General features: G+C 39.8%; 1 long non-coding RNA gene across 1 annotated transcript in view; it reads right to left on the reverse strand.

Moving 5' to 3' along the window:
- The window catches only part of LOC116670490 (uncharacterized), a 10,175-nt gene extending 3,806 nt beyond the window's left edge, over positions 1-6,369 (reverse strand). The window contains exons 1-2 of the long non-coding RNA XR_004327041.1: positions 6,359-6,369; positions 4,498-4,502 (exon numbers count right to left, since the gene is read on the reverse strand). This is a non-coding gene — a long non-coding RNA (uncharacterized LOC116670490). The remainder of the gene's footprint in view (positions 1-4,497; positions 4,503-6,358) is intronic.
- Between the last annotated feature and the right edge of the window lie 774 nt (positions 6,370-7,143).

The following is a 7,143-nucleotide window of genomic DNA, read 5'->3' on the forward strand; positions in this document are numbered from 1 at the left end:
TGTCTGTCACAGTAACTTGAAATTGAATTTTGAGAAGTGAATTTGAATTGTGAGAACTGAATGTGAAGATATATAGAGAGTTGCATTTTCAATGAGGATTTTATCTATCTAACCCTTCCACTACAGATAAATTCAATTTTAAATGATACTATTCAGATTCAGTTTTTCAATGCAATTATTCAAGTTTAGCAATTCAAATATTAATGATTCACAATCAGTTTCTAATTGCACATTTTTCAGCCCATACTTTTCTTATATAGTGTGTAAAATTGTGTATTGGAAATGTGCACTGAAGAAAAATAATAGATGAGTGATGAACAGATGAAAGCAACAGGCTATAGTGAACCTTTATCTCAAATGAACATACCAAAATGTTATTTTAGATCAAACGTCATACATGTTCATTCAATCGGAAAATTAAATCTCAAGGTGAAAAAAAGAGCATAATTAAAAACCCACCCTTGCAACTTTCGTCCGGCGAGTCGCTGGCCTCAGTGTCACGTAGGATTGTGTGATATCAGGACTTGCAAGCATTCAGGATCCGGCTAACAAGGTAGCGATGGAGTTTTTCACATGATCGTCATGGCTGAGCTGGCATAAAGGAAGCAGAAAGCTAAGAAAGCATTGTCCGAGGAACAAAGAAAGAGGAGGCGGCAGGCTGACTGAGCGAGGAGTCAGACACAAGTAAACAGAGGAGCTGCCGAATATCTATTCCGAAGCTGTAGGGAGAGCTCTATCGAGAAACCTGCAAGAAAACAGTGAAGAAATGGCCAAAACTGCATAGTACCCCTTTGAGTTAACGTCACAGGCTGCATGGTAGGTAGGCTGTCATGAGGAGACCGTGCACCAGGCTACTGAACGAGACCGAATGTAACCGTGCAACCGCTTGAGTCTAATGTAACCAAACGGGTTTCTAAGTTCTCGGCTACATGACCGCTGGATATCACATACAAATACGCGTCATGTTATCATGGTAGTTATGTTAGGTTAAATGTTTGTTACATGGGAGGTAGGCTGTCACGAGGAGACATTCCACCAGGCTACTGAACGAGGCAGTCTCCATGCCTAATGCATGAGCCTAATCCAAACGGGTGTCTAGGTCCTTGGCAAGTTCGAGTTAACCCCCCCCCTGCGGTAAAAGAATCCATCAACTCGGTAGGCCAAACAACAACCGATTGAACCGATTTGCGTAAAAGAGGCGGTAGTCCCATCAGTACTGGGCTGCCGCTGCACACTGGGTCGCAGATGCGTTCCTGTGGTCCGGTGGCACAGCAGGCTACTCCAGCCACCAGTGTTACAATACAAAGGCATGTCACCCGCCCAAATAAAATCTACTCGCATTCGGCAGGTTGGCAGGTGCTAATGTCAAGCCCTGGTTCTTAGTGATTTTTTTGTGGTGGAGAAAGCAAAAGAGAGAGCAATGTAATTAAGTCACAAACGGAGCCGAGAGTTAATGAAAGAAAGAAAGTAAGAAGATAAAATATGTAGACTGAAGATGTATACACCACAACACAGCATAATTATAAATACATTAGAGGGATTATAAAAATGTCACTTTTCTGGAGAGTGTGCATTTACATAATATCTTCACGCTTCAGCAGGGTCTGCAGATAAACTCTATTCGTTTAATTCTCCTGTCTTTGAATTGTTCAAGGAGCACTTCAGTGTGAGCAAATCCTTATTTATTATGCACATCATATATTCTCCAATTTGCTGAGCCCAGGACCCCGCAAGATTAGACAGAGAGAACCAAGCCCATTGAAATGGGCTGGTGTTATTGGCATCATGAGAGGACCCAGTGTAGGGCTGGGCGATATAGAGAATATCAAATATCACAATATTCTTGACCAAATACCTCGATGTCGATATTGCCACGATATCGTATGGTTGACTATTGGTGCTTTAACAATATGTTATTTACACAATGAGATTTTTGATAAATATTCTCCAGAAATGATTTAATGACTTAGTGGGTAAAGGTAAATAACAACAGCTAGAACAGTAAAACCATGTAAAGTCAAAACTTAGCATATTACGATGCTACGATTTATTAAAAAGTAAGACAATATCTTGTCTCATATTGCAATGTCGATACAATATCAATATATTGCAACTATATATGACATTACCCAATGGTGATTAAGCCTGTTAGGGGTGTGCAAAAAAATCTGTTGCTTTGGGAAACAACAAACTTCAAGGTAGTAAGCCAAAAAATTTTAATGCACCAAGTTTTTAAAAGGTCCAATGACATGGTGCTCTTTGGATGCTTTTATATCGACCTTAGTGGTCCCCTAATACCATATCTGAAGTCACTTTCCCCAAAATTCAGCCTTGGTGCAGAATTACAGCCGTTAGAGCCAGTCCCACAATGAGGTTTCCTTAGGATGTGCCATTTCTGTTTCTGGAGCTATTGAGGAAGACAGGGGTGGGCAAGGTGAAGGGTGGGGTGACCAAATTCCACTTTGCTGGTTTAAAAGCCATGAAGTCTCTCTATCATGGGCGGGCCAAAAGCAAAGAAAGGGGAGGTAACCTAAGGGACAAGGTTACCTCGCCTTTCTTACCCTTTTCTTTACACCCATCACTATTGATAGCCACTGGGGGACCATAGGCAAGCTGGGGAAACTCAAATTAAAGTTAAAAAACCTCATGAAGGGACATTTTTATGCCATGTGGCCTTTAAGAAGATTTGGATCGTGCAACAAGGCAGGCCTGCTTAGTTCTTTAGGGGAATGGTTGGAAAGATTTACAAAGAATATGTTTACAGCATATACTTTGGAACTGGGATGTTTTATAGTGTAGTCAGACCACAGCCCTGTGGAAATACGAGACTAATGGCCCACTAATGAAAGCCCTTTGAAATGAAAGCCCTTTCATTTGCATTTTACAAACTGGGTGTCGGCATTCTCGGGAAAAATCAAAAGTAGTGCACGGTTAGTGATAGCCCTGCACGATTAATCGTCATAAAATCGCGATCTCGATCCAGCCTGTTCACGATTACATTTTTAAATAACTGATTTTTTTTAACGACTTTAATTCTTATTAAATTTTACGGGCAGCCTGCATCACAAACGCAACTACTTTCATCTGTGAGTTATAAACAAAGACTGTGTGAAATAGGTTTTAAAGCACTCCCAAGCGCTGCAATGCTCTCCTTTCTCTATATTGAAGCCTCTATGTTTACAGGCTGGGGGTGATGACCAATGTGCTATAGGTGTCAATACAAATCTATGTTTGGTACTGCCAATTTGTTTTGCTTTATCATGGTCAAAAGAAATCGTGTCAGAGAATCGTGATATCAATTCTAAGCAAAAAAAATCGTGATTCATATTTTTCCCTGAATCGTGCATGCCTAGTCAGTGATGTATTTTCCATCACACAGCAGTGGTTAGTCTGCCAGAGAGGGTAGGAGATCTTCAAAATTGTAACCCAAACACAGAAATGAACTAAAAGAAGTCTTCCTGTCAAGGCCCCATTATGTTGTTTTAAGGTGTGGGAGAAAAGCTTGATATTTTCTTGTTAGGAGCACTGTGACTATGGGTCTAATGACACTCGTTCACATTGTTCAAGTGATTACATCGTATTTGAGAGTGAGGTAGAGAGAGAGCAGGGAGCTTAAGAAAAAAAAGAAGTTACAGAGAATGGGGGGGGCAGGGGGATTGCTGGAAGTACCAGACTGAATACAACATTTATCAGAATTATAGGGAAGAATTACACTGCACACTCTCTTTTTCAGTAGGACACACACACACACACACACACACACACACACACACACACACACACACACACACACGCAGAGAATTCAAAAATTCTCACACAGCTAGTTAGCTGCTCGGCCCGCCTATCTGTAAAATGCTAAAGAGGCACTAATGTATATGTGTGTGTGTGTGTGTGTGTGTGTGTGTAGCTGGCTCAGAGGAGAAGTCGAAACTTTTGGCTAGTGAGAAGTTGTCAGCAGAAACTTTAAGGTGGGAGTGTTTATGACAATATTAACTTGACTGAATCTAGTTGTGTGTATTTGTCTAGTTTGTTTTAGCTCGCAAGTGGACCCAGCAATTCAGACTGTAAATGCTATTTATTTACAGTGGGCACATGGCTATCAGGCGTGTTAGCAATGCCTCTAAAGTTGTTATCAATAAGATACGGAGAGAGCAGCGGAAACAGACAGAATGACAGAGAGAAATAGACAAATGGCAAAGAAGATAAAGTTGGGAGAGATTACGGAAGTAGTATTGGAGATTTGAACACACCAGGGGTGGGAATATCTGGGCACCTCCCAATCCGATTCCGAGATTCAGAGGCCAACAATTGGATTATAAACCAATAATAACATTTTTTTTTTCGTACATTTCCATGTCTGATTTAAAAAATATATACATATAAATCTGAGTTTGTTAGATTTTGATACACAGTATTTGCCACATACAAGTTTTAATGACTTTTTTTAATTTTCTAGTCATTCCATGCTAAAGCTTTAAACATGCTTGTGAAAGTCACCTTTTCTCACACTCATCTTCCATATCAGAGGTTCCGTCATCCCATCCTCTTTCAGTCACTCTGTTTGCCGATTTGTAAATGTCTGGAGACAGTAACTTTTAAATTAAAAAAATTAAAAATTAAATTGTAACAATCGATTATTAACTTATCAGAATCAAGCATTGAATTGTTCTAGAGAGAATCGCAATGCAACTAAGAATCGATTTTTTTTTCACCCCTGTAACAGACCCCCCCATCTGGTGAACTGTCTCAACATCTACTTGGTGGATCTTAGTACAAACAATCATTGTTCCCAGACGATGTATCCCGATGAAAGGAAAACGGCTTTTTCTTTATTTTCCTTTCTGCCACCATGTGGTTAATATTTGTGGTTTGTTTGAATTTTTTCAAAAACTATTGTAGCTATTGTATTGTAGTACTTGACACATTGGTTCATTGCAGTGGATATGTTTCTGATTGTGAAAAGTGTATATTTAAAGCCAAAGATCTCAGAATCTGACCATGTGATAAGTACGTCACTGGTAATGCTCCACCCAAGGTATGCAGTAAGGACATTTTGTGGCACTCTGTTTAAAGTGAAGGGGAGTGCATATAAAAAAGCCACACTTGCCTGAAATGATCCATTACAGATTTCTTCTAATATCAAGTTATTTGTCAGGTTACTATTGGAATTACCATCTGATGAATATTTGAATATTGACAACTAGGAGTAAACCTGCTGTTCCTTCACATTGGCTTCAGCATTAAAATGTCTATAGGCATGTCTAACTATGATGATGTTGACCATCAGTCCCAGAATATGCTTTACTGACAATGTATTCTGGCTGGCCTATAGCAAGACTGACTGAATGACATATGACAGTTCCCTGATGGTTGAGTTAAGTGAGACGTTACTTAAGCAGTCTTGTATAGCCAAAATAACAAACACTGTTAAAATAGTCCCATTACCATTCTAACCCTTTGGGGTGCCAGCACAGTTTGGCCATGTTCCATGACCCATTTTATGTCCCCAAACTCAACCGTAATGAGCTGAGTGTGCTAGAATACATGGAGAGCAGTTATTTAGAGTGTGTTCATTGCTTAAACATACGTGTTATGGAGCCAAGCTGCAATGGCTTTGTGCTTGTTAAGAGGCCTGAACCACGTTTACAGTTACACTTCATGCAATCAGTTGACCTTTTTATCATCTGAGGGCAAAAGACAATAAGTTTGAATACTAGATCCCACTTGGGACATTTCACGTGAGAACCAGAATCAATGAACTAGTATGCTCTTAGACTGAGCAGTCAATTAGTTAACTGGTTACTGTAGCAATCTTGGCCAGGTTATCAAGTCCCCAAGCAAGAGTTGTTCCAAAATGCAAGAGAGCTCTGCATCAGTAAGATAAAGCCTGACCTACAGTATCATCTGTATGTTATCTCAGGTTCTAAGGTTCTACTAGGTTCTAATGGCTGTACTGCACTGCATATTCTTTTGTTGCCCTACTTACACCAGTATGTTATTTCTGTTCTATTCTCATCTATATTATACATTTATGCTGCTGCTGTATCATAGTTGCCCTTTTAGCAAACACTACATTTTTCACTAATCTTATTTTAAGGAGAGCAAAGAGACTGTAATGTATTGCATACAGTGTGTGCTAATATTCAGATATTATCTTCAAGGTTTTCCTTAAAAGAGTGCATGCAGATCTTTGTATCTCAGCCTCAAATACTGCCACGTCCACCTCATTTTAGACAAAGTGTGAACTACAGGGCCATGCTTTGTACATTTGATACACATTGTGAAATGCATAGTGGAAATGTATTTTTTTTGACAAATTCTCAGATGTGGCACATAGTATCTATGTTTCATACTTTACAAGTATGTACACTTTTACCTTTGCAGCAAAATCAGAGATGCTAGAACAAAATAACAGTCTGTTCTAACATGTTTTGCTTGTCACAGGACTAACCAGCTTTAATCTGTAATATTAGAATATGTTGTTTACTACATTGATCATCTGCTGGTAAGGATGCTTACATTTTGCCACATACATGCAGCCTCAGCCTCAGTGTTTTAGTGCAGTGCCATGCATCCATTAAATGCGCACAGGCACGCGCACACACACACAGAGAGAGTGGCCCTGTTATTCTCTTAAAGAGATCGACACAGACACCAACGCACAAGTATAAACTTATAAGCTCTGCATGGAGCCTCCGCACAACCATAAATCACACTTAACATTAGCTGGCTGGCAAAATCTGCCAGTGACAGTTGTCATTTCAGACGGTAAAATCGTCTGTTGCCTAAAAATGCTAAGCCAGCTTTTGTCTGCCTCTGTCTAGAATGGAGTGCTAAATCTGCTACAGTTATCATTTTAAACTGCATGTGGGCCATGTGAGAGCAGGAAGCTCGACAGGCATAGCAACTGCAACAATGGGGGCGGGGCTTAGAAATTGCTGACAATCATGTTGATTAAATGTGTTTTCTATTCTTATTATAAAGGTGATCCAACCAATTTGAACTGGACTTCTTTCTGCCTTTGCACATTTTAAAAAATAAAGGTTGTCCCACTGTAAATGTTGGGAGTGACTAGGGAGTGATAGTAGTTGTGGTATTTTTGTCTGCCTGTGACCCACCTTTGGCCCAGACAAAGTGTTTGAC

This window comes from Etheostoma spectabile, chromosome 20 (genome assembly GCF_008692095.1).
Source record: "Etheostoma spectabile isolate EspeVRDwgs_2016 chromosome 20, UIUC_Espe_1.0, whole genome shotgun sequence".
In the NCBI taxonomy this organism is placed as follows: domain Eukaryota; kingdom Metazoa; phylum Chordata; class Actinopteri; order Perciformes; family Percidae; genus Etheostoma; species Etheostoma spectabile.